We start from the raw sequence: 19,945 nt of genomic DNA, 5'->3' as shown, positions 1-19,945 counted from the left end.
ATTACCCTTCCACCCATATAACTTATGAACCTATGCTGCAGCTAAAACACCATCATCTTAGCCAGATGATGTCCGGTGGGAAACCCGCAAGAAGTTACCAACCACTTAGAGGTTGGAAAATCACTGAGAGTAATCAAGCCCCTACTCCCACTTGCCCACTGGGAGAGACACAGTTCAGACTTCTGCGATCATCGGTCAAGCCGAGAGCAGGACCGGAACCAGAGTGACAGAGAATTTGCTCAGTACGTCTCCCTATCTATATTTTTTTCCTTTTCAGGCTGGCTGAGGTAACAATCACGTATGCAAACAACCAAAACAGCAAAGCAGAGAGGCAAAGCAGATAAGGCAGACAATTAAACTTTTAGATTACCGTAATTATAAATATGCTTGAAGGGTTACTGTGTGTATACTATAAAACAACTTATTACATTTTATATTTTATATCCTCCGGACTGAATACAGATAATGTAGCGTGATTATTAAACACTTTGCATTCAGGAAATGCAGCTGAAATAGCAGTCTAACCAGTATGGCAGTATATTCAATATGAGAGCTGCGGACAGGCGTGTCACAACAATGCATCAATACTTCAAACATAAAAAAAAACTATTATGAATGTATTCCTTATCCCTTTCACTGTTCTTTTGTTACCAAGGCAACTAGGGCTGGGCTTTTTGTCACTTTAGGTATAGTAAATAGTGGTAATCACTTCTAGATAGGTGGTTGATATTTCAGCAGAGGGGGAAAAATTAGTAATCACCTCTTTCCTTAAAAATGTATATACCGTGTCATTCACGTCACCGGGCCCAGTTTATACCGTGGGCGTATGGCCGGACGTGAGCACCTATATGTATATATCTGATATATATATATAACTTCTTCGACCGTCTAAGGTCGGAACCAGGGTGATAACTCAGTGGAAACAGCCCCTTTGCACTCTGCTCTGTATGCTTCTAGTAGCCCTAGTGCAGTATGAAATAGTTTTTATCAGATAATAGATGGATTCTAGATACACCCTCCGAATTGGTTAGACCGGATAATACACACAGACAATTAAGGAATTATATACCTGACCGGGTCCATAGGCTCAGGACTTTCAAACGTGGTCAGTTTAAGGGTTCAGAGAAGACAGCCAACTATCTCCTCCCAGCCGGACGTGAATACAGAAGGTTAGGTAAGATGATATATTTTCTCACCAGGTCTCGAGCTGCAGTCTCGTCCCGCTGGAAAGACGTCCGTCCTGGGGGGAGATTTTGTTGCGGCTGTGATCATCTGGTATCGTCCTTCGATATGCAATTGGAACTTAACTCCTTCCATGCTAGTCAGCAGAAATGTTACCATTCCTTGTGATTAAAAACTTTTCACACCACCCCAAAAAAGTCAATAAATAACATTTTTTATATGCGTACTTTTCGTCTGCATTAATTTTTAAACCTCCATTTATTTTGTTTGGATATTAGAAATGTTAGATTTCTCACAAATGCGGTGATGCACCACATTTCTTCAGAAACTACTGTTTGGCCACACAGCAGGGCTTTGAAAGGAAGAGCCCTATTTGGGTTTTGCAATGCAGATTTTGCAGGAATACCTTGCAGATGAAATTTGCAGAGTACCAAAACAGCAGAAAACCTCCCAAAGTGATCACATTTTAGAAATTATTTTGCACAATGAGTTAATCAACACCTGCAATTACTATTGTCAGCCTATAGGTGTTTTCACTCTGAACCATCCAGCATTGCAAGTATGCCAGTTTAGTGCCCAGCTTTTGCTTGCAGAGACAAGCAACCCATACATTTTTAAGTGGGCTCTACTCACTGGAGCAATGTCAAATATGTAGATGCTTTGTCTCACCATTAAAGTAGAAACCTCCTATATTTCAAATTAAAGATGACGGACCTGTGTTCAGCTTGTGTTTTTTGCCTTTTTGACTTTGTCCACAGCATATTTTTTAAGGACATTTGTCTCAGTAATGCCTCAGTGTTTCAAAGTCAAACAAGCTGACTATAATCATTCAGCTAGTGTCTGATAAGTGCTGTCTGTTTCAGCTATCAGGTTACCTTTTAATCCTCTTACAGCTAAGTCAATCTGAAATAAAACAAAATACAGGAAAAATTACTAAAAAACATTCATGTGTTCAAAAGGAAAAAGTTACCGTTTCTCAAATTTTTAACATTTTGTTTTCTGTAGATAGTTAAGATTTTTAGGCCTTTTGATCATTATCAGTCCATGTGCTTTGTTTAATATCTCCTTAAAATGTAAACGGTGAAGAAAAAGCATTTTGCCGAAACCCGGGATTGGACCAGGGACCTTTAGATCTTCAGTCTAACGCTCTCCCAAATGAGCTATTTCAGCCATATCTATACATTTTCTGGGGGGTTTGACACTCTGCAAATGTCAAGTGTCACACCTGGAGGGATATATTATAATTTTTCATTTGACTGTTTTTTGAAGCATGATTTCTATTTGAAACGCCTTCCATTTTGCTGTACATATTTAATAACATTCATTAACTATTTGTGAATGAGTAGAAAAAGACAGCAATTTTGCCATTGAATTTTTACATTTTCAGTTTGTCTCCATGCACCAGTATAATTCTGACCCTGTGCTTCTAGAATAGGTCATGGTCGCACATAAAACACAATTTGCATGCATAATGTTACATCAAGTTTTATTTTTTATGAGATGCAAACAATTGGAGCAAAAAAGAGACAAAAATTTAGAGAAAATATTTTATTGATTGTTAAAAGTGAGACCATTTGTCCCAAAATGTGCTGAAACATGTCAGAATGACATGGGCATTTCACATTTTTTAAACTATGATTACCTACTTGTTAAGTTTTTGTTTATTAAGTATCGTTATGGTCTATTGATGTATGAGGTGAAAACTATGAAAGTAGACTTACCAGCAAATCCGTTTCTAGATATATTTCATGACAGCACTGTAGAAGGTTGATTCCCTACCCTAATAGGGACAGAGAACACAAAGAGGTGAAATAGTCCCTCCTCATTGACTGTCCAAAGGATTTTTCTAGTGCCAAAAGAACAACAGACATATGCACAAAAAATCTGTTTGATGTTCCTAGAGTTCTTTTTTGAGAGGACAAATTCAGATTCACTCCAAAGACTCTCAGGAAATTTTTCAAAACCACATTACTAAGTTTTGTTTGACCTCATCTAATCAATAAATGAAGATAAAGTTTCTTGAAATTACATGTTGATGTCAGAAGTGGGATTTGAACTCACGCCTCCAGGGGAGACTGCGACCTGAACGCAGCGCCTTAGACCGCTCGGTATTAGACCGCTCGCCTTAGACCGCTTCAATATGCAATTGGAACTTAACTCCTTCCATGCTAGTCAGCAGAAATGTTACCATTCCTTGTGATTAAAAACGTCACACCACCCCAAAAAAGTCAATAAATAACATTTTTTATATGCGTACTTTTCGTCTGCATTAATTTTTAAACCTCCATTTATTTTGTTTGGATATTAGAAATGTTAGATTTCTCACAAATGCGGTGATGCACCACATTTCTTCAGAAACTACTGTTTGGCCACACAGCAGGGCTTTGAAAGGAAGAGCCCTATTTGGGTTTTGCAATGCAGATTTTGCAGGAATACCTTGCAGATGAAATTTGCAGAGTACCAAAACAGCAGAAAACCTCCCAAAGTGACCACATTTTAGAAATTATTTTGCACAATGAGTTAATCAACACCTGCAATTACTATTGTCAGCCTATAGGTGTTTTCACTCTGAACCATCCAGCATTGCAAGTATGCCAGTTTAGTGCCCAGCTTTTGCTTGCAGAGACAAGCAACCCATACATTTTTAAGTGGGCTCTACTCACTGGAGCAATGTCAAATATGTAGATGCTTTGTCTCACCATTAAAGTAGAAACCTCCTATATTTCAAATTAAAGATGACGGACCTGTGTTCAGCTTGTGTTTTTTGCCTTTTTGACTTTGTCCACAGCATATTTTTTAAGGACATTTGTCTCAGTAATGCCTCAGTGTTTCAAAGTCAAACAAGCTGACTATAATCATTCAGCTAGTGTCTGATAAGTGCTGTCTGTTTCAGCTATCAGGTTACCTTTTAATCCTCTTACAGCTAAGTCAATCTGAAATAAAACAAAATAGAGGAAAAATTACTAAAAAACATTCATGTGTTCAAAAGGAAAAAGTTACCGTTTCTCAAATTTTTAACATTTTGTTTTCTGTAGATAGTTAAGATTTTTAGGCCTTTTGATCATGATCAGTCCATGTGCTTTGTTTAATATCTCCTTAAAATGTAAATGGTGAAGAAAAAGCATTTTGCCGAAACCCGGGACCTTTAGATCTTCAGTCTAACGCTCTCCCAACTGAGCTATTTCGGCCATATCTATACATTTTCTGGGGGGTTTGACACTCTGCAAATGTCAAGTGTCACACCTGGAGGGATATATTATAATTTTTCATTTGACTGTTTTTTGAAGCATGATTTCTATTTGAAACGCCTTCCATTTTGCTGTACATATTTAATAACATTCATTAACTATTTGTGAATGAGTAGAAAAAGACAGCAATTTTGCCATTGAATTTTTACATTTTCAGTTTGTCTCCACGCACCAGTATAATTCTGACCCTGTGCTTCTAGAATAGGTCATGGTCGCACATAAAACACAATTTGCATGCATAATGTTACATCAAGTTTTATTTTTTATGAGATGCAAACAATTGGAGCAAAAAAGAGACAAAAATTTAGAGAAAATATTTTATTGATTGTTAAAAGTGAGACCATTTGTCCCAAAATGTGCTGAAACATGTCAGAATGACATGGGCATTTCACATTTTTTAAACTATGATTACCAACTTGTTAAGTTTTTGTTTATTAAGTATCGTTATGGTCTATTGATGTATGAGGTGAAAACTATGAAAGTAGACTTACCAGCAAATCCGTTTCTAGATATATTTCATGACAGCACTGTAGAAGGTTGATTCCCTACCCTAATAGGGACAGAGAACACAAAGAGGTGAAATAGTCCCTCCTCATTGACTGTCCAAAGGATTTTTCTAGTGCCAAAAGAACAACAGACATATGCACAAAAAATCTGTTTGATGTTCCTAGAGTTCTTTTTTGAGAGGACAAATTCAGATTCACTCCAAAGACTCTCAGGAAATTTTTCAAAACCACATTACATGAAGATAAAGTTACTTGAAATTAAATGTTGATGTCAGAAGTGGGATTTGAACCCACGCCTCCAGGGGAGACTGCGACCTGAACGCAGCGCCTTAGACCGCTCGGCCATCCTGACTTCGATATGCAATTGGAACTTAACTCCTTCCATGCTAGTCAGGAGAAATGTCACCATTCCTTGTGATTACAAACTTGTCACACCACCCCAAAAAAGTCAATAAATAACATTTTTTATATGCGTACTTTTCGTCTGCATTAATTTTTAAACCTCCATTTATTTTGTTTGGATATTAGAAATGTTAGATTTCTCACAAATACGGTGATGCACCACATTTCTTCAGAAACTACTGTTTGGCCACACAGCAGGGCTTTGAAAGGAAGAGCCCTCTTTGGGTTTTGCAATGCAGATTTTGCAGGAATACCTTGCAGATGAAATTTGCAGAGTACCAAAACAGCAGAAAACCTCCCAAAGTGACCACATTTTAGAAATTATTTTGCACAATGAGTTAATCAACACCTGCAATTACTATTGTCAGCCTATAGGTGTTTTCACTCTGAACCATCCAGCATTGCAAGTATGCCAGTTTAGTGCCCAGCTTTTGCTTGCAGAGACAAGCAACCCATACATTTTTAAGTGGGCTCTACTCACTGGAGCAATGTCAAATATGTAGATGCTTTGTCTCACCATTAAAGTAGAAACCTCCTATATTTCAAATTAAAGATGACGGACCTGTGTGGAGCTTGTGTTTTTTTGCCTTTTTGACTTTGTCCACAGCATATTTTTTAAGGACATTTGTCTCAGTAATGCCTCAGTGTTTCAAAGTCAAACAAGCTGACTATAATCATTCAGCTAGTGTCTGATAAGTGCTGTCTGTTTCAGCTATCAGGTTACCTTTTAATCCTCTTACAGCTAAGTCAATCTGAAATAAAACAAAATAGAGGAAAAATTACTAAAAAACATTCATGTGTTCAAAAGGAAAAAGTTACCGTTTCTCAAATTTTTAACATTTTGTTTTCTGTAGATAGTTAAGATTTTTAGGCCTTTTGATCATGATCAGTCCATGTGCTTTGTTTAATATCTCCTTAAAATGTAAACGGTGAAGAAAAAGCATTTTGCCGAAACCCGGGATTGGACCAGGGACCTTTAGATCTTCAGTCTAACGCTCTCCCAACTGAGCTATTTCGGCCATTTCTATACATTTTCTGGGGGGTTTGACACTCTGCAAATGTCAAGTGTCACACCTGGAGGGATATATTATAATTTTTCATTTGACTGTTTTTTGAAGCATGATTTCTATTTGAAACGCCTTCCATTTTGCTGTACATATTTAATAACATTCATTAACTATTTGTGAATGAGTAGAAAAAGACAGCAATTTTGCCATTGAATTTTTACATTTTCAGTTTGTCTCCATGCACCAGTATAATTCTGACCCTGTGCTTCTAGAATAGGTCATGGTCGCACATAAAACACAATTTGCATGCATAATGTTACATCAAGTTTTATTTTTTATGAGATGCAAACAATTGGAGCAAAAAAGAGACAAAAATTTAGAGAAAATATTTTATTGATTGTTAAAAGTGAGACCATTTGTCCCAAAATGTGCTGAAACATGTCAGAATGACATGGGCATTTCACATTTTTTAAACTATGATTACCTACTTGTTAAGTTTTTGTTTATTAAGTATCGTTATGGTCTATTGATGTATGAGGTGAAAACTATGAAAGTAGACTTACCAGCAAATCCGTTTCTAGATATATTTGATGACAGCACTGTAGAAGGTTGATTCCCTACCCTAATAGGGACAGAGAACACAAAGAGGTGAAATAGTCCCTCCTCATTGACTGTCCAAAGGATTTTTCTAGTGCCAAAAGAACAACAGACATATGCACAAAAAATCTGTTTGATGTTCCTAGAGTTCTTTTTTGAGAGGACAAATTCAGATTCACTCCAAAGACTCTCAGGAAATTTTTCAAAACCACATTACTAAGTTTTGTTTGACCTCATCTAATCAATAAATGAAGATAAAGTTTCTTGAAATTAAATGTTGATGTCAGAAGTGGGATTTGAACCCACGCCTCCAGGGGAGACTGCGACCTGAACGCTGCGCCTTAGACCGCTTGGCCATCCTGACTTCGATATGAAATTGGAACTTAACTCCTTCCATGCTAGTCAGCAGAAATGTTACCATTCCTTGTGATTAAAAACTTGTCACACCACCCCAAAAAAGTCAATAAATAACATTTTTTATATGCGTACTTTTCGTCTGCATTAATTTTTAAACCTCCATTTATTTTGTTTGGATATTAGAAATGTTAGATTTCTCACAAATGCGGTGATGCACCACATTTCTTCAGAAACTACTGTTTGGCCACACAGCAGGGCTTTGAAAGGAAGAGCCCTATTTGGGTTTTGCAATGCAGATTTTGCAGGAATACCTTGCAGATGAAATTTGCAGAGTACCAAAACAGCAGAAAACCTCCCAAAGTGACCACATTTTAGAAATTATTTTGCACAATGAGTTAATCAACACCTGCAATTACTATTGTCAGCCTATAGGTGTTTTCACTCTGAACCATCCAGCATTGCAAGTATGCCAGTTTAGTGCCCAGCTTTTGCTTGCAGAGACAAGCAACCCATACATTTTTAAGTGGGCTCTACTCACTGGAGCAATGTCAAATATGTAGATGCTTTGTCTCACCATTAAAGTAGAAACCTCCTATATTTCAAATTAAAGATGACGGACCTGTGTGGAGCTTGTGTTTTTTGCCTTTTTGACTTTGTCCACAGCATATTTTTTAAGGACATTTGTCTCAGTAATGCCTCAGTGTTTCAAAGTCAAACAAGCTGACTATAATCATTCAGCTAGTGTCTGATAAGTGCTGTCTGTTTCAGCTATCAGGTTACCTTTTAATCCTCTTACAGCTAAGTCAATCTGAAATAAAACAAAATAGAGGAAAAATTACTAAAAAACATTCATGTGTTCAAAAGGAAAAAGTTACCGTTTCTCAAATTTTTAACATTTTGTTTTCTGTAGATAGTTAAGATTTTTAGGCCTTTTGATCATGATCAGTCCATGTGCTTTGTTTAATATCTCCTTAAAATGTAAACGGTGAAGAAAAAGCATTTTGCCAAAACCCGGGATTGGACCAGGGACCTTTAGATCTTCAGTCTAACGCTCTCCCAACTGAGTTATTTCTGCCATATCTATACATTTTCTCGGGGGTTTGACACTCTGCAAATGTCAAGTGTCACACCTGGAGGGATATATTATAATTTTTCATTTGACTGTTTTTTGAAGCATGATTTCTATTTGAAACGCCTTCCATTTTGCTGTACATATTTAATAACATTCATTAACTATTTGTGAATGAGTAGAAAAAGACAGCAATTTTGCCATTGAATTTTTACATTTTCAGTTTGTCTCCATGCACCAGTATAATTCTGACCCTGTGCTTCTAGAATAGGTCATGGTCACACATAAAACACAATTTGCATGCATAATGTTACATCAAGTTTTATTTTTTATGAGATGCAAACAATTGGAGCAAAAAAGAGACAAAAATTTAGAGAAAATATTTTATTGATTGTTAAAAGTGAGACCATTTGTCCCAAAATGTGCTGAAACATGTCAGAAGGACATGGGCATTTCACATTTTTTAAACTATGATTACCTACTTGTTAAGTTTTTGTTAATTAAGTATCATTATGGTCTATTGATGTATGAGGTGAAAACTATGAAAGTAGACTTACCAGCAAATCCGTTTCTAGATATATTTCATGACAGCACTGTAGAAGGTTGATTCCCTACCCTAATAGGGACAGAGAACACAAAGAGGTGAAATAGTCCCTCCTCATTGACTGTCCAAAGGATTTTTCTAGTGCCAAAAGAACAACAGACATATGCACAAAAAATCTGTTTGATGTTCCTAGAGTTCTTTTTTGAGAGGACAAATTCAGATTCACTCCAAAGACTCTCAGGAAATTTTTCAAAACCACATTACTAAGTTTTGTTTGACCTCATCTAATCAATAAATGAAGATAAAGTTTCTTGAAATTAAATATTGATGTCAGAAGTGGGATTTGAACCCACGCCTCCAGGGGAGACTGCGACCTGAACGCAGCGCCTTAGACCGCTCGGTATTAGACCGCTCGCCTTAGACAGCTTCGATATGCAATTGGAACTTAACTCCTTCCATGCTAGTCAGCAGAAATGTTACCATTCCTTGTGATTAAAAACTTGTCACACCACCCCAAAAAAGTCAATAAATAACATTTTTTATATGCGTACTTTTCGTCTGCATTAATTTTTAAACCTCCATTTATTTTGTTTGGATATTAGAAATGTTAGATTTCTCACAAATGCGGTGATGCACCACATTTCTTCAGAAACTACTGTTTGGCCACACAGCAGGGCTTTGAAAGGAAGAGCCCTATTTGGGTTTTGCAATGCAGATTTTGCAGGAATACCTTGCAGATGAAATTTGCAGAGTACCAAAACAGCAGAAAACCTCCCAAAGTGACCACATTTTAGAAATTATTTTGCACAATGAGTTAATCAACACCTGCAATTACTATTGTCAGCCTATAGGTGTTTTCACTCTGAACCATCCAGCATTGCAAGTATGCCAGTTTAGTGCCCAGCTTTTGCTTGCAGAGACAAGCAACCCATACATTTTTAAGTGGGCTCTACTCACTGGAGCAATGTCAAATATGTAGATGCTTTGTCTCACCATTAAAGTAGAAACCTCCTATATTTCAAATTAAAGATGACGGACCTGTGTGGAGCTTGTGTTTTTTGCCTTTTTGACTTTGTCCACAGCATATTTTTTAAGGACATTTGTCTCAGTAATGCCTCAGTGTTTCAAAGTCAAACAAGCTGACTATAATCATTCAGCTAGTGTCTGATAAGTGCTGTCTGTTTCAGCTATCAGGTTACCTTTTAATCCTCTTACAGCTAAGTCAATCTGAAATAAAACAAAATAGAGGAAAAATTACTAAAAAACATTCATGTGTTCAAAAGGAAAAAGTTACCGTTTCTCAAATTTTTAACATTTTGTTTTCTGTAGATAGTTAAGATTTTTAGGCCTTTTGATCATGATCAGTCCATGTGCTTTGTTTAATATCTCCTTAAAATGTAAACGGTGAAGAAAAAGCATTTTGCCGAAACCCGGGATTGGACTAGGGACCTTTAGATCTTCAGTCAAACGCTCTCCCAACTGAGCTATTTCAGCCATATCTATACATTTTCTGGGGGGTTTGACACTCTGCAAATGTCAAGTGTCACACCTGGAGGGATATATTATAATTTTTCATTTGACTGTTTTTTGAAGCATGATTTCTATTTGAAACGCCTTCCATTTTGCTGTACATATTTAATAACATTCATTAACTATTTGTGAATGAGTAGAAAAAGACAGCAATTTTGCCATTGAATTTTTACATTTTCAGTTTGTCTCCATGCACCAGTATAATTCTGACCCTGTGCTTCTAGAATAGGTCATGGTCGCACATAAAACACAATTTGCATGCATAATGTTACATCAAGTTTTATTTTTTATGAGATGCAAACAATTGGAGCAAAAAAGAGACAAAAATTTAGAGAAAATATTTTATTGATTGTTAAAAGTGAGACCATTTGTCCCAAAATGTGCTGAAACATGTCAGAAGGACATGGGCATTTCACATTTTTTAAACTATGATTACCTACTTGTTAAGTTTTTGTTAATTAAGTATCGTTATGGTCTATTGATGTATGAGGTGAAAACTATGAAAGTAGACTTACCAGCAAATCCGTTTCTAGATATATTTCATGACAGCACTGTAGAAGGTTGATTCCCTACCCTAATAGGGACAGAGAACACAAAGAGGTGAAATAGTCCCTCCTCATTGACTGTCCAAAGGATTTTTCTAGTGCCAAAAGAACATATGCACAAAAATCTGTTTGATGTTCCTAGAGTTCTTTTTTGAGAGGACAAATTCAGATTCACTCCAAAGACTCTCAGGAAATTTTTCAAAACCACATTACATGAAGATAAAGTTTCTTGAAATTAAATGTTGATGTCAGAAGTGGGATTTGAACCCACGCCTCCAGGGGAAACTGCAACCTAAACGCAGCGCCTTAGACCACTCGGCCATCTTGACTTCGATATGCAATTGGAACTTAACTCCTTCCATGCTAGTCAGCAGAAATGTTACCATTCCTTGTGATTAAAAACTTGTCACACCACCCCAAAAAAGTCAATAAATAACATTTTTTATATGCGTACTTTTCGTCTGCATTAATTTTTAAACCTCCATTTATTTTGTTTGGATATTAGAAATGTTAGATTTCTCACAAATGCGGTGATGCACCACATTTCTTCAGAAACTACTGTTTGGCCACACAGCAGGGCTTTGAAAGGAAGAGCCCTATTTGGGTTTTGCAATGCAGATTTTGCAGGAATACCTTGCAGATGAAATTTGCAGAGTACCAAAACAGCAGAAAACCTCCCAAAGTGACCACATTTTAGAAATTATTTTGCACAATGAGTTAATCAACACCTGCAATTACTATTGTCAGCCTATAGGTGTTTTCACTCTGAACCATCCAGCATTGCAAGTATGCCAGTTTAGTGCCCAGCTTTTGCTTGCAGAGACAAGCAACCCATACATTTTTAAGTGGGCTCTACTCACTGGAGCAATGTCAAATATGTAGATGCTTTGTCTCACCATTAAAGTAGAAACCTCCTATATTTCAAATTAAAGATGACGGACCTGTGTGGAGCTTGTGTTTTTTGCCTTTTTGACTTTGTCCACAGCATATTTTTTAAGGACATTTGTCTCAGTAATGCCTCAGTGTTTCAAAGTCAAACAAGCTGACTATAATCATTCAGCTAGTGTCTGATAAGTGCTGTCTGTTTCAGCTATCAGGTTACCTTTTAATCCTCTTACAGCTAAGTCAATCTGAAATAAAACAAAATAGAGGAAAAATTACTAAAAAACATTCATGTGTTCAAAAGGAAAAAGTTACCGTTTCTCAAATTTTTAACATTTTGTTTTCTGTAGATAGTTAAGATTTTTAGGCCTTTTGATCATGATCAGTCCATGTGCTTTGTTTAATATCTCCTTAAAATGTAAACGGTGAAGAAAAAGCATTTTGCCGAAACCCGGGACCTTTAGATCTTCAGTCTAAGGCTCTCCCAACTGAGCTATTTCGGCCATATCTATACGTTTTCTGGGGGGTTTGACACTCTGCAAATGTCAAGTGTCACACCTGGAGGGATATATTATAATTTTTCATTTGACTGTTTTTTGAAGCATGTTTTCTATTTGAAACGCCTTCCATTTTGCTGTACATATTTAATAACATTCATTGACTATTTGTGAATGAGTAGAAAAAGACAGCAATTTTGCCATTGAATTTTTACATTTTCAGTTTGTCTCCATGCACCAGTATAATTCTGACCCTGTGCTTCTAGAATAGGTCATGGTCGCACATAAAACACAATTTGCATGCATAATGTTACATCAAGTTTTATTTTTTATGAGATGCAAACAATTGGAGCAAAAAAGAAACAAAAATTTAGAGAAAATATTTTATTGATTGTTAAAAGTGAGACCATTTGTCCCAAAATGTGCTGAAACATGTCAGAATGACATGGGCATTTCACATTTTTTAAACTATGATTACCTACTTGTTAAGTTTTTGTTTATTAAGTATCGTTATGGTCTATTGATGTATGAGGTGAAAACTATGAAAGTAGACTTACCAGCAAATCCGTTTCTAGATATATTTCATGACAGCACTGTAGAAGGTTGATTCCCTACCCTAATAGGGACAGAGAACACAAAGAGGTGAAATAGTCCCTCCTCATTGACTGTCCAAAGGATTTTTCTAGTGCCAAAAGAACAACAGACATATGCACAAAAAATCTGTTTGATGTTCCTAGAGTTCTTTTTTGAGAGGACAAATTCAGATTCACTCCAAAGACTCTCAGGAAATTTTTCAAAACCACATTACATGAAGATAAAGTTACTTGAAATTAAATGTTGATGTCAGAAGTGGGATTTGAACCCACGCCTCCAGGGGAGACTGCGACCTGAACGCAGCGCCTTAGACCACTCGGCCATCCTGACTTCGATATGAAATTGGAACTTAACTCCTTCCATGCTAGTCAGCAGAAATGTTACCATTCCTTGTGATTACAAACTTGTCACACCACCCCAAAAAAGTCAATAAATAACATTTTTTATATGCGTACTTTTCGTCTGCATTAATTTTTAAACCTCCATTTATTTTGTTTGGATATTAGAAATGTTAGATTTCTCACAAATACGGTGATGCACCACATTTCTTCAGAAACTACTGTTTGGCCACACAGCAGGGCTTTGAAAGGAAGAGCCCTATTTGGGTTTTGCAATGCAGATTTTGCAGGAATACCTTGCAGATGAAATTTGCAGAGTACCAAAATAGCAGAAAACCTCCCAAAGTGACCACATTTTAGAAATTATTTTGCACAATGAGTTAATCAACACCTGCAATTACTATTGTCAGCCTATAGGTGTTTTCACTCTGAACCATCCAGCATTGCAAGTATGCCAGTTTAGTGCCCAGCTTTTGCTTGCAGAGGCAAGCAACCCATACATTTTTAAGTGGGCTCTACTCACTGGAGCAATGTCAAATATGTAGATGCTATGTCTCACCATTAAAGTAGAAACCTCCTATATTTCAAATTAAAGATGACGGACCTGTGTGGAGCTTGTGTTTTTTGCCTTTTTGACTTTGTCCACAGCATATTTTTTAAGGACATTTGTCTCAGTAATGCCTCAGTGTTTCAAAGTCAAACAAGCTGACTATAATCATTCAGCTAGTGTCTGATAAGTGCTGTCTGTTTCAGCTATCAGGTTACCTTTTAATCCTCTTACAGCTAAGTCAATCTGAAATAAAACAAAATAGAGGAAAAATTACTAAAAAACATTCATGTGTTCAAAAGGAAAAAATTACCGTTTCTCAAATTTTTAACATTTTGTTTTCTGTAGATAGTTAAGATTTTTAGGCCTTTTGATCATGATCAGTCCATGTGCTTTGTTTAATATCTCCTTAAAATGTAAATGGTGAAGAAAAAGCATTTTGCCGAAACCCGGGACCTTTAGATCTTCAGTCTAACGCTCTCCCAACTGAGCTATTTCGGCCATATCTATACATTTTCTGGGGGGTTTGACACTCTGCAAATGTCAAGTGTCACACCTGGAGGGATATATTATAATTTTTCATTTGACTGTTTTTTGAAGCATGATTTCTATTTGAAACGCCTTCCATTTTGCTGTACATATTTAATAACATTCATTAACTATTTGTGAATGAGTAGAAAAAGACAGCAATTTTGCCATTGAATTTTTACATTTTCAGTTTGTCTCCATGCACCAGTATAATTCTGACCCTGTGCTTCTAGAATAGGTCATGGTCGCACATAAAACACAATTTGCATGCATAATGTTACATCAAGTTTTATTTTTTATGAGATGCAAACAATTGGAGCAAAAAAGAGACAAAAATTTAGAGAAAATATTTTATTGATTGTTAAAAGTGAGACCATTTGTCCCAAAATGTGCTGAAACATGTCAGAATGACATGGGCATTTCACATTTTTTAAACTATGATTACCAACTTGTTAAGTTTTTGTTTATTAAGTATCGTTATGGTCTATTGATGTATGAGGTGAAAACTATGAAAGTAGACTTACTAGCAAATCCGTTTCTAGATATATTTCATGACAGCACTGTAGAAGGTTGATTCCCTACCCTAATAGGGACAGAGAACACAAAGAGGTGAAATAGTCCCTCCTCATTGACTGTCCAAAGGATTTTTCTAGTGCCAAAAGAACAACAGACATATGCACAAAAAATCTGTTTGATGTTCCTAGAGTTCTTTTTTGAGAGGACAAATTCAGATTCACTCCAAAGACTCTCAGGAAATTTTTCAAAACCACATTACTAAGTTTTGTTTGACCTCATCTAATCAATAAATGAAGATAAAGTTTCTGGAAATTAAATGTTGATGTCAGAAGTGGGATTTGAACCCACGCCTCCAGGGGAGACTGCGACCTGAACGCTGCGCCTTAGACCGCTCGGCCATCCTGACTTTGATATGCAATTGGAACTTAACTCCTTCCATGCTAGTCAGCAGAAATGTTACCATTCCTTGTGATTACAAACTTGTCACACCACCCCAAAAAAGTCAATAAATAACATTTTTTATATGCGTACTTTTCGTCTGCATTAATTTTTAAACCTCCATTTATTTTGTTTGGATATTAGAAATGTTAGATTTCTCACAAATGCGGTGATGCACCACATTTCTTCAGAAACTACTGTTTGGCCACACAGCAGGGCTTTGAAAGGAAGAGCCCTATTTGGGTTTTGCAATGCAGATTTTGCAGGAATACCTTGCAGATGAAATTTGCAGAGTACCAAAACAGCAGAAAACCTCCCAAAGTGACCACATTTTAGAAATTATTTTGCACAATGAGTTAATCAACACCTGCAATTACTATTGTCAGCCTATAGGTGTTTTCACTCTGAACCATCCAGCATTGCAAGTATGCCAGTTTAGTGCCCAGCTTTTGCTTGCAGAGACAAGCAACCCATACATTTTTAAGTGGGCTCTACTCACTGGAGCAATGTCAAATATGTAGATGCTTTGTCTCACCATTAAAGTAGAAACCTCCTATATTTCAAATTAAAGATGACGGACCTGTGTGGAGCTTGTGTTTTTTGCCTTTTTGACTTTGTCCACAGCATATTTTTTAAGGACATTTGTCTCAGTAATGCCTCAGTGTTTCAAAGTCAAACAAGCTGACTATAATCATTCAGCTAGTGTCTGATAAGTGCTGTCTGTTTCAGCTATCAGGTTACCTTTTAATCCTCTTACAGCTAAGTCAATCTGAAATAAAACAAAATAGAGGAAAAATTACTAAAAAACATTCATGTGTTCAAAAGGAAAAAGTTACCGTTTCTCAAATTTTTAACATTTTGTTTTCTGTAGATAGTTAAGATTTTTAGGCCTTTTGATCATGATCAGTCCATGTGCTTTGTTTAATATCTCCTTAAAATGTAAACGGTGAAGAAAAAGCATTTTGCCGAAACCCGGGATTGGACTAGGGACCTTTAGATCTTCAGTCTAACGCTCTCCCAACTGAGCTATTTCGGCCATATCTATACATTTTCTGGGGGGTTTGACACTCTGCAAATGTCAAGTGTCACACCTGGAGGGATATATTATAATTTTTCATTTGACTGTTTTTTGAAGCATGTTTTCTATTTGAAACGCCTTCCATTTTGCTGTACATATTTAATAACATTCATTGACTATTTGTGAATGAGTAGAAAAAGACAGCAATTTTGCCATTGAATTTTTACATTTTCAGTTTGTCTCCATGCACCAGTATAATTCTGACCCTGTGCTTCTAGAATAGGTCATGGTCGCACATAAAACACAATTTGCATGCATAATGTTACATCAAGTTTTATTTTTTATGAGATGCAAACAATTGGAGCAAAAAAGAGACAAAAATTTAGAGAAAATATTTTATTGATTGTTAAAAGTGAGACCATTTGTCCCAAAATGTGCTGAAACATGTCAGAATGACATGGGCATTTCACATTTTTTAAACTATGATTACCTACTTGTTAAGTTTTTGTTTATTAAGTATCGTTATGGTCTATTGATGTATGAGGTGAAAACTATGAAAGTAGACTTACCAGCAAATCCGTTTCTAGATATATTTCATGACAGCACTGTAGAAGGTTGATTCCCTACCCTAATAGGGACAGAGAACACAAAGAGGTGAAATAGTCCCTCCTCATTGACTGTCCAAAGGATTTTTCTAGTGCCAAAAGAACAACAGACATATGCACAAAAAATCTGTTTGATGTTCCTAGAGTTCTTTTTTGAGAGGACAAATTCAGATTCACTCCAAAGACTCTCAGGAAATTTTTCAAAACCACATTACATGAAGATAAAGTTACTTGAAATTAAATGTTGATGTCAGAAGTGGGATTTGAACCCACGCCTCCAGGGGAAACTGCAACCTAAACGCAGCGCCTTAGACCACTCGGCCATCTTGACTTCGATATGCAATTGGAACTTAACTCCTTCCATGCTAGTCAGCAGAAATGTTACCATTCCTTGTGATTACAAACTTGTCACACCACCCCAAAAAAGTCAATAAATAACATTTTTTATATGCGTACTTTTCGTCTGCATTAATTTTTAAACCTCCATTTATTTTGTTTGGATATTAGAAATGTTAGATTTCTCACAAATACGGTGATGCACCACATTTCTTCAGAAACTACTGTTTGGCCACACAGCAGGGCTTTGAAAGGAAGAGCCCTATTTGGGTTTTGCAATGCAGATTTTGCAGGAATACCTTGCAGATGAAATTTGCAGAGTACCAAAATAGCAGAAAACCTCCCAAAGTGACCACATTTTAGAAATTATTTTGCACAATGAGTTAATCAACACCTGCAATTACTATTGTCAGCCTATAGGTGTTTTCACTCTGAACCATCCAGCATTGCAAGTATGCCAGTTTAGTGCCCAGCTTTTGCTTGCAGAGGCAAGCAACCCATACATTTTTAAGTGGGCTCTACTCACTGGAGCAATGTCAAATATGTAGATGCTATGTCTCACCATTAAAGTAGAAACCTCCTATATTTCAAATTAAAGATGACGGACCTGTGTGGAGCTTGTGTTTTTTGCCTTTTTGACTTTGTCCACAGCATATTTTTTAAGGACATTTGTCTCAGTAATGCCTCAGTGTTTCAAAGTCAAACAAGCTGACTATAATCATTCAGCTAGTGTCTGATAAGTGCTGTCTGTTTCAGCTATCAGGTTACCTTTTAATCCTCTTACAGCTAAGTCAATCTGAAATAAAACAAAATAGAGGAAAAATTACTAAAAAACATTCATGTGTTCAAAAGGAAAAAATTACCGTTTCTCAAATTTTTAACATTTTGTTTTCTGTAGATAGTTAAGATTTTTAGGCCTTTTGATCATGATCAGTCCATGTGCTTTGTTTAATATCTCCTTAAAATGTAAATGGTGAAGAAAAAGCATTTTGCCGAAACCCGGGACCTTTAGATCTTCAGTCTAACGCTCTCCAAACTGAGCTATTTCGGCCATTTCTATACATTTTCTGGGGGGTTTGACACTCTGCAAATGTCAAGTGTCACACCTGGAGGGATATATTATAATTTTTCATTTGACTGTTTTTTGAAGCATGATTTCTATTTGAAACGCCTTCCATTTTGCTGTACATATTTAATAACATTCATTAACTATTTGTGAATGAGTAGAAAAAGACAGCAATTTTGCCATTGAATTTTTACATTTTCAGTTTGTCTCCATGCACCAGTATAATTCTGACCCTGTGCTTCTAGAATAGGTCATGGTCGCACATAAAACACAATTTGCATGCATAATGTTACATCAAGTTTTATTTTTTATGAGATGCAAACAATTGGAGCAAAAAAGAGACAAAAATTTAGAGAAAATATTTTATTGATTGTTAAAAGTGAGACCATTTGTCCCAAAATGTGCTGAAACATGTCAGAATGACATGGGCATTTCACATTTTTTAAACTATGATTACCTACTTGTTAAGTTTTTGTTTATTAAGTATCGTTATGGTCTATTGATGTATGAGGTGAAAACTATGAAAGTAGACTTACCAGCAAATCCGTTTCTAGATATATTTCATGACAGCACTGTAGAAGGTTGATTCCCTACCCTAATAGGGACAGAGAACACAAAGAGGTGAAATAGTCCCTCCTCATTGACTGTCCAAAGGATTTTTCTAGTGCCAAAAGAACAACAGACATATGCACAAAAAATCTGTTTGATGTTCCTAGAGTTCTTTTTTGAGAGGACAAATTCAGATTCACTCCAAAGACTCTCAGGAAATTTTTCAAAACCACATTACTAAGTTTTGTTTGACCTCATCTAATCAATAAATGAAGATAAAGTTTCTTGAAATTAAATGTTGATGTCAGAAGTGGGATTTGAACCCACGCCTCCAGGGGAGACTGCGACCTGAACGCAGCGCCTTAGACCGCTTGGCCATCCTGACTTCGATATGAAATTGGAACTTAACTCCTTCCATGCTAGTCAGCAGAAATGTTACCATTCCTTGTGATTAAAAACTTGTCACACCACCCCAAAAAAGTCAATAAATAACATTTTTTATATGCGTACTTTTCGTCTGCATTAATTTTTAAACCTCCATTTATTTTGTTTGGATATTAGAAATGTTAGATTTCTCACAAATGCGGTGATGCACCACATTTCTTCAGAAACTACTGTTTGGCCACACAGCAGGGCTTTGAAAGGAAGAGCCCTATTTGGGTTTTGCAATGCAGATTTTGCAGGAATACCTTGCAGATGAAATTTGCAGAGTACCAAAACAGCAGAAAACCTCCCAAAGTGACCACATTTTAGAAATTATTTTGCACAATGAGTTAATCAACACCTGCAATTACTATTGTCAGCCTATAGGTGTTTTCACTCTGAACCATCCAGCATTGCAAGTATGCCAGTTTAGTGCCCAGCTTTTGCTTGCAGAGACAAGCAACCCATACATTTTTAAGTGGGCTCTACTCACTGGAGCAATGTCAAATATGTAGATGCTTTGTCTCACCATTAAAGTAGAAACCTCCTATATTTCAAATTAAAGATGACGGACCTGTGTGGAGCTTGTGTTTTTTGCCTTTTTGACTTTGTCCACAGCAT

General features: G+C 36.4%; 6 non-coding genes across 6 annotated transcripts; all 6 read right to left on the bottom strand.

Annotated features, from left to right (window-relative positions):
* Nucleotides 1–5,205: 5,205 nt before the first annotated feature.
* Nucleotides 5,206–5,288, bottom strand: TRNAL-CAG (transfer RNA leucine (anticodon CAG)). Its single transcript has one exon. It is a non-coding gene; the product is annotated as a tRNA-Leu (tRNA).
* A 996-nt stretch (nt 5,289–6,284) lies between these two features.
* On the bottom strand, nt 6,285–6,357 carry TRNAF-GAA (transfer RNA phenylalanine (anticodon GAA)). The gene has a single exon. It is a non-coding gene; the product is annotated as a tRNA-Phe (tRNA).
* A 4,876-nt stretch (nt 6,358–11,233) lies between these two features.
* Nucleotides 11,234–11,316, bottom strand: TRNAL-UAG (transfer RNA leucine (anticodon UAG)). The gene has a single exon. It is a non-coding gene; the product is annotated as a tRNA-Leu (tRNA).
* Nucleotides 11,317–13,207: 1,891 nt separating this feature from the next.
* On the bottom strand, nt 13,208–13,290 carry TRNAL-CAG (transfer RNA leucine (anticodon CAG)). Its single transcript has one exon. It is a non-coding gene; the product is annotated as a tRNA-Leu (tRNA).
* A 3,908-nt stretch (nt 13,291–17,198) lies between these two features.
* TRNAL-UAG (transfer RNA leucine (anticodon UAG)) lies at nt 17,199–17,281 on the bottom strand. The gene has a single exon. It is a non-coding gene; the product is annotated as a tRNA-Leu (tRNA).
* A 1,922-nt stretch (nt 17,282–19,203) lies between these two features.
* Nucleotides 19,204–19,286, bottom strand: TRNAL-CAG (transfer RNA leucine (anticodon CAG)). The gene has a single exon. It is a non-coding gene; the product is annotated as a tRNA-Leu (tRNA).
* Between the last annotated feature and the right edge of the window lie 659 nt (nt 19,287–19,945).

The sequence above is a fragment of the Dendrobates tinctorius genome, unplaced genomic scaffold (genome assembly GCF_039654945.1).
Source record: "Dendrobates tinctorius isolate UK_male_01 unplaced genomic scaffold, ASM3965494v1 ptg000350l, whole genome shotgun sequence".
In the NCBI taxonomy this organism is placed as follows: Eukaryota; Metazoa; Chordata; class Amphibia; order Anura; family Dendrobatidae; genus Dendrobates; species Dendrobates tinctorius.
The sequence above is the reverse complement of the archived record's forward strand: the minus strand, read 5'-3'. Positions and strand labels throughout refer to the sequence as shown.